This window comes from Cupressus sempervirens, chromosome 9, assembly GCF_028749045.1.
Source record: "Cupressus sempervirens isolate cs-2001-9-10 chromosome 9, ASM2874904v1, whole genome shotgun sequence".
Classification (NCBI taxonomy): Eukaryota; Viridiplantae; Streptophyta; class Pinopsida; order Cupressales; family Cupressaceae; genus Cupressus; species Cupressus sempervirens.
This window is the reverse complement of record NC_143126.1, coordinates 334,328,666-334,336,602: the sequence shown is the minus strand read 5'-3', so window position 1 is coordinate 334,336,602 and position 7,937 is coordinate 334,328,666.

Below are 7,937 nucleotides of genomic sequence, written 5' to 3'. Positions count from 1 at the left end.
AGGAAAAGACTACTTTTACTTGTGCATGGCAGACATTCTATTGGAATGTGATGTCATTTGGTTTGAAAAATGTTGGTGCCACATATCAAAGGGTAGTTACTACAATTTTACATGATATGATGTATAAGACAATGGAAGACTATGTCGATGATACCTTGGTTAAGAGCACAAAATGAAACACTCACCTTCAAGATTTGGGACGCATCCTAGATCATATGGAGAATTTAATATGAGACTTAACACCAAGAAATGTGCATTTAGTGTAACATCTGGGAAATTTCTTTGTTACATTGTCTTTGCAAAAGAAATTGAGGTCAATCTAGAGAAGATTCAAGCAATCATGGACATGCCACCACCCCATAATATTAGTTAGATGAGGGGCTTACAAGAAAGATTCCAATCCATTCCTAAATTCATCTCATAGTTGGTGGATATGTCACAACCTTTTACCAATACTCTACATAAAGGTGTGAAATATAGCTAGAGCCAAGATTATGATCAAAGACTAACATAGATAAAGAAATACCTTACTAATAAACCAATCTTGATGCCTCCTATCTATGGGAAGCCTCTTATTCTATACATCTCAACAATAGAGTCATCTCTTGGTATTTTGCTAGCTCAAGAAGATAATGATAATAAGGAAAGATCTATCTACTATCTGAGTTGCACATTGATTTCTTATGGATTGAATTACAATATCATTGAGAAGGCTTGCTTGGCAGTCATCTTTGCTTTCCAAAAGCTGAGACACTACATGCTCACTCATACTACATGAATGGTTGTTAAAATTGATCCATTGAAGTACTTACTAAACAAGGAAAATCGAAGAGGAAGGTTAGCTAAGTGGGTCATGATCTTAATTGAGTTTGACATTTAATATGTTGAGAGAAAGGCTATCAAAGGACAAGAGATTGCTAATCAATTAGTAGAAGCACAATTGCAGAGTTTTCTTTTGCTAAACATTGACTTCCTTGATGAATCAATTTAATTCTCACACACCAAACTTGGGTGATGTTCTTTGATGGGTCCTTCTCACAACAAGGATTCAGTGCTAGGATCTTATTCATAACACTACAGGGGTATTCACTACCTAAGGCATACAAGATTATGTTTCCTTGTACAAACAATATTGCTAAATATGAAGCCATGATTAATGAGATGAATATTACAATTGAATGGAGAGTGGATGAATTAAATATCTTTGGTAATTCATAGCTCATAATAAACTAGGTCAATGATGTGTACTAGATAAAGGATGAGAAATTGATAGCTTATAAATGCATGGTGGATGACCTAAAGAAATACTTTTCTCATACCACTTTTCAACAAAATCCTCAGATAGACAAAAAAGTAGCTAATGTAATGGCTACTCTTGCTTCCATGGTATAGATGCCAAAGAATGATCTTCGACATGAGTTACTTGCATGACCAAAAAATTTGGGACAATCCAACTCAAAATGACTAATATCACCTTATCTATAATGTGTCATGGTATGTTATTATTTCTGATGACAAGGTCTCAACAGAACACTACTTAGGTATCTAGAACCCAATGAGTCCAAATGTGCATTAATTAATGTGCACAAGGGCATTTTTGGATCTCACTCTAATGACTTGACACTAGCTCATAAACTTATTAGAGTTGGTTTCTATTCACCAAATATGGAGCAAGAGGCAATCAAATATGCCAAGTCCTGTAAACAATACTAGATCCATGGAAATCTAATTCATGCTTTAGCTAGGGAGCTAATTCCATCTATCATAGTGTGTCCATTCCAATAATGGGCCTTTGATCTTTTGGGTTAGATTCACCTATCTTCTTCTAATGGACACAAGTTCATCATTATAGCTATAGACTACTTTACTAAGTGGGTAGAGATAGTCCCTCTCTCTATAGAAAATGGAAAAATTGTAGCTCTATTCATTATGAATTACATCATATATACATATGATGTACCTTCCTCCATCATTACTAATAATGGAGGACAATTTAAAAATAAGGATATTAAAGAATTGTGCAAAAAGTTCAAAATCACACAACATTGGTCTTCTATTTATTACCCTAGGGTAATAGTCAAGTGGAGGCATCCAACAAGGCAATCCTTAAGATATTGCACTACACAATTAACAAATCTAGAAGGGATGGGCACCTTTAGATTAATGTGGCTTTATGGGCTTACAAAACAAGTATCAAAACTCCAACAGGTATAATGCCCTTTTGTTTGGTATATGGAGCAGATGTTGTGCTTCCAATTGAGGTTGAGATTCCTACTTTGAGAATCTCCATGAAGGGCCTCATTACTAATGATGACTACATAATATCTTACCTTAAAGAGCTATAATTATTAAAGGAATGTTGGCAAGTTGTGTTTGATAATCTTCAAGCTTATCACCAGTGTATGTCTAAAAGCTACAACAAGAATGTTAAGCCACATGACTTTCAACTAGGTGATCTTATTCTAAGAGAAAATCCTAAGAATTAATAATAATGGGTATAGATAAGGAAGTTTGAACCCAACTAGCTTGATCCATACATAGTTATTGTAGTGTTTAAATCTAGTGCTTACCAACTTTCTACAGCTAAGGGAGAGGTTCTCAAGGAGCCCATCAACACTCTCCATCTGAAGTAGTTCTACAGCTAATCTAATTCCAAAAGCTCTTTATATATACATAAAAATCCAAAAAAAAGTCTAAAAATTATAAAATTTCCTAAAAAAATCATTATCTTGGGGAAAACCTACCAATAGGAACCTTGGTAGTACCCAAAAAAATTGAAAAAGACAAAAAAAAGTGTCATTAATGAAAAATTGGCAAATAGGCATCATGGTAGAAAAAGAAATCTCTGCCAAGAAGGTGAAAACTTGGTAAATAGGCACCACTTATTTCAAATGCTATATCTTGTAGCACATCTTTTGACTCTTGTACAATTGTTTTCTTGCTTTAGTTTGCTACTTTTCCTCATGCATTCATGAATTGAATCTTGTCATAAATCAAGAGAAACACCCTATAGTATCACAAGAATCTCTCTTGCATTAGCCACTAGTTGTTCTAACTATGTTTTCTTACTATCGCTTGTGTCACTTTAGAGATTTCTCTCATAGAAAATTTCTCACATTAGTCACCAATTGTTCTAACTACATCATCCTACTACAATAGTGTAACTTTTGAGATTCCTCCCATGGAAGATATCTTTCATGACAGTCACCAGTCTTTCTAACTATGTTTGCCTATTGTCACTAGTGTCACTTTGAGATTCCTCTCATATAAGATCACTTTCGTGTCAGCCACTATTTGTTTTAATTGTGTCTACCTACTATCACTTTTGTAACTTTTGAGATTCCTCTCATGGAAGATCTCTCTTGCATCTATCACTAGTTATTCTAACTATGTCTATCAACTGTTGCTTAGTTTCCTACCAAGGTTCTTCTTACTCAAGATTCCTCTTTGACTTTAGCCACTAGTTATTCTAATTGAGTCTTTCTATTGTCATTACCCTACTGAAGAGATTTCTTACACATGTTTTGAACATTGACACTCGACATCAATCCTATAATACAAGCAATGAACTCAAAATGATGAATTTGTTTGGGATATGTTGAGCTTTTCCTTGTTTGTTTTTCTTTCACTTTATCATGTCTCTTTGAGCAACTCAATGATGTCTCCTTAGACTAGAGAAGCAAGGACTGGGGGCATGATCTTTTCTTTTCTTTCTATTTCCTAGTTTAGTTCCAATGATTTGAACCATCCATATAAAAGGGGTGTCCACTGTAAGAGCCTCTATCTTCTATTGGATGGTTATGTGTACCTTGATTCACTTTATATGGACTCTTCATTGAGATTGGTTCTTCTCCTTTCTTGTTGGAGTGAATACTTTATGCTATAGTAAATATTGATACCCATCCTACTAAGTGAACATACAGGTCACTATGAGTATACTCAACACAGTTCTATCTCAGGTTACAAACACAAGGGTCATTATGGAGATAATACTTACTACTTACTTAGCATAAGAAGGATCTCTTATGTGTTTGGTGTGTCTACACACAAGAAACATTTTGGTCATCCTAGTGTTTATTCTTTGATGCTTATGTTCGCTTGCTATATCAAAAGGGACAATTTTTTTGGTCATTCTAGCTTCTTGTGCCTTGAATGTTTGCATTTAATCCTAACAAAACTAGAACAAATGACATATTCATATTCCCAAAATTGCAATTTCAGTTGGAATTGTATGACATGTGGGATTTATCTAAATTCTCAATGGTGATAATTTTTTAAGCTTGGTAACTAGACTTAGGGTTGCATCTAGCATAGGGCTAAATTTGCATAAGCACATTTTTTGATCACTAATTTACTTGCATCCTTTGTGATGAGGGATTGTTGACTTCTTCAAAGTATCATTTTTCTTCATGCCTTCACAAGCATTCTATTTTTTGGTTCATTCTCTCAATCTTCATGCATACTTGTCACTATCAACAAAATGGAACACTACATGAGATGTTAGTTCATTCACATTTTGCATGCCATACATAATTTTGTAACTCATCTCTTCTAAACTACATCCATACATCATATCAAATTTGCATTAATAATCATAGCATTAACTTCTCATGTACAAAAAGCTATAAAGAGAGAAAGATGACACATGTGAAGGTACTCAAATTGAAAAGTCTCATATATATTTGTGAAGACAACTATGTACATCACTACAAAACTGAATGCTACTAGAGAATTGTTGATACAAAATGGTGCTGGTGCACCAATTAATACATAGCCAAAGAAAAATTAGAAGAAATAAAACTAACTCTCTCCTTCCCCCTCACCTATAGCTGGAGGAGAAGGAGGCATATCTATTAGAAACAATAGTCCACCAAGATAATCAGGGGGGTGGTGAATTAGTTATCCAATAATTAGAACATTTATCATCTTTAAACAGACTTAACCATTCAACCAAAGTAAACAAAAATCATACAAAGATGCACATAAACAATTGCACCAAATATGTTGACTAGGGAATCCCTTGATTAGAGGGAAAACCCCAATGAGAGCGATGCCCACAAGATGATGTACTAATATAAATATTCCTTCTTAGAGGATGGACCCTATTTGGAGTCTATTACAATATTTAGTACATATGAGTCCTTGTTAGGAGACTTTAAATCCCTATTAGAAGATTCCAATCCTATTAGGAGTTGTGCCAAACCTATTTGGAGTTGTAGTACAATGTATGCAAGATGAGCCCACTGCCCAAGCATGTAGTTTCAACTACAAGAAGAGCTCACTACTCAAACAAGAAATTTACTGTTATGTTCCTCTTTCCTTTGTTCTATCAATCAAACCAATAACTGTCAGACCTTGTAGAATAGGTCAGGAACCTTGGATCCAAATATCAAACCTCGGATCACTTAGTAAAACCTTGGTAATGAAATTTCCTTCACCTCCTCTCTGCTCTACTCAATTTCAAATTCCTCTTTCTTTGCTACTTACAATCACTTTGCATCAATACAATTCCATACAATACCATACTTCATGATAAAGTAAAATATCCTTCCTTTATACCTATAATAATTTTTCTTAGGGAAAAATTCACCCAAGATCAAGGAACTCAAGCACAAGCACAATAGTAGACCAAAAGAATATGATCAAAATAATGATATTCAATTCAACTCAATGTTTAAGTACACTAGGAGTTCTTGTATATAAATGCCTCTGAAATGCTTCTAAAATTCCTAGGAATCAACAACATTATAAGTCACACAACTAGGCACATATCCACTAGGTTTGGGTTATCCTCTATTAAGCATATGAGTAAGTAGGATGATGAGAGGATAAGCCTAAAAAGGAGTAGCATACAAAATAATTTTGTAGACACCATGTGCTAAAATAGGAGTGTGAATAACTGTGTTTTCTACATGAAAACTCATATGAGTACACAAAATCCTAAGTGTCTCACCTAAGAAATAATAATATAATATATTATAATAAAATAATGCATTAACCTAAGTAAACTTAAAATAAAGTGTAATAAGTAAATACTTATTTACACCAAAACCCCCGCTTAAGTGCAACTTAGGGGAATGCACTTAAGCTTACAAAAGCTAGGATGAAATGTATAATGGGTCCCGACTACTAGGCCATCTTAGGTACCCATGTACAGAATGAAATGCAATCCCTCATAAAGTGGAGAAAGAGGGAAAACCTCATGGGAAAAACCCTCCCCCAAAAAGAGAAATGAAAAATCAAGATGCATGGATGGATGGAGTAATCAAGACCCCCCTGCATTATGACATACATCAAGTATATTCAAAAGAGAAGTATGAGAAGAACAAAACCTCATAAGAGGAAAAATCCCCCCCCATAAGAGAGAAGAAGGAGAGAGACAAGATAGTCCCCCCCTCAAATGTAAAGCGTCCATCAATGATAGCTACTCCATTATAGAAGTTGATCCATGAATATTGAATAATGTTCCTCCCCTTTGGGAGAAACAATGGCAAAGGTACAAGTCAGATGCTTCCCCTATGTGTAGAAAGAATCCCAATGATGAATGGTGTCTTGAAAACTTGCTCAACTATCCTAATGTCAATGCTGATGGTCACACCTTCCTAGACTACTAAAAAGAATGAGTGTAGATCTAACAATGATAGATGTACAACCTATACCAAAGAACCAACTTTCTTCTTAAATGATAAATAGACCACCTACAACTGTTGTACATAAGAATCCACAATCATATCTACCTATGAAGATTGATCACAACAACTAAAGAAGGATTGTTATCATAAAAAAAAAGATGTATATCATCAATGATGTCTCCCAAATGTACTATGTATGACTCCACAAACAAACCTAAAATATCTGCTATGTAGTCATCCCTTGTCACTGGAGCTAGAAGACAAGGTGTACCCTATTGTGCTGGACCTATCACTATGGAAATCTATGCATGTGGAATGTATGGATGATGTGACCTCTCTTTGCATCTATTGATAGGATCCCACATATCTAAATCTATTAAATCAATATCACTAGTGTCACTATCAATTTCTACAATGTATGAAGTGTGGAGAGGATTAGAGGATAAGCTAGGTGAATTTTCCTCAAAGTGTACATTCCTCTCGACAAAAATCTCATGTGTCTTAGAATCCATAAGTCTATATGCCTTAATACTCTCTTCATATCCAATGAAAGTAAAAGGCCTTGGTGGTGGTCCCTTGCATTCCCTAGAAGATATGTTTGCCCATGCTAGACAACCAAAGACTTTGAAGTGTTTCACAACTAGTTTTCTATCGTACCATGCCTCAAAAGGAGTCTTCCCATCTAAGGCATTATGAGGAGACTTGTTAAGTATGTGAGTGGCACTGCTTATAGCTTTGAATTCAAGTATTGGATCAAGAGACTTGGCTTGTAACATCCAACTTGCCCTAGTCTTAAGAGTTCACATCCTTAGTGCTATAACATCTATCTTGTGTGGACTGAAGGCTGGTGGATTCTAAAGATCAATACCTTCAATTTTGCAAAAAAATTTAAGTCTTGTACCCACATATCTCCTTTCATTATGCATCTAAAGGACCTTGATGGATTTCCTTGATTTTTGTTCAACATGACTCTTGAAGGCTTGAATCTTATCAACTAGACCCATGTGTAGCATGAAAAGTCATTAATAAAAGTGAGTATGTAGTGGCCTTGGCTGACTGATGTTACTACAAAATGACCTACTAATACCATGTGAAGCAACTAAAGAAAAAATGGTGCTCTTAAAGACTTTCCTTTATCAAAATTATCCTTTAGATGCATAGCCACTGAACATGTTGAAGATTCACCCTTAGAAAAGTTGATTATAGGTAGACCTTTGACCATGTTTTTTGAGAAAAATTTTTGAAGACAGTGGAAGGCAAGATGACCATACCACTCATGCCATAATTTTGTTTGTGAGTGAGATT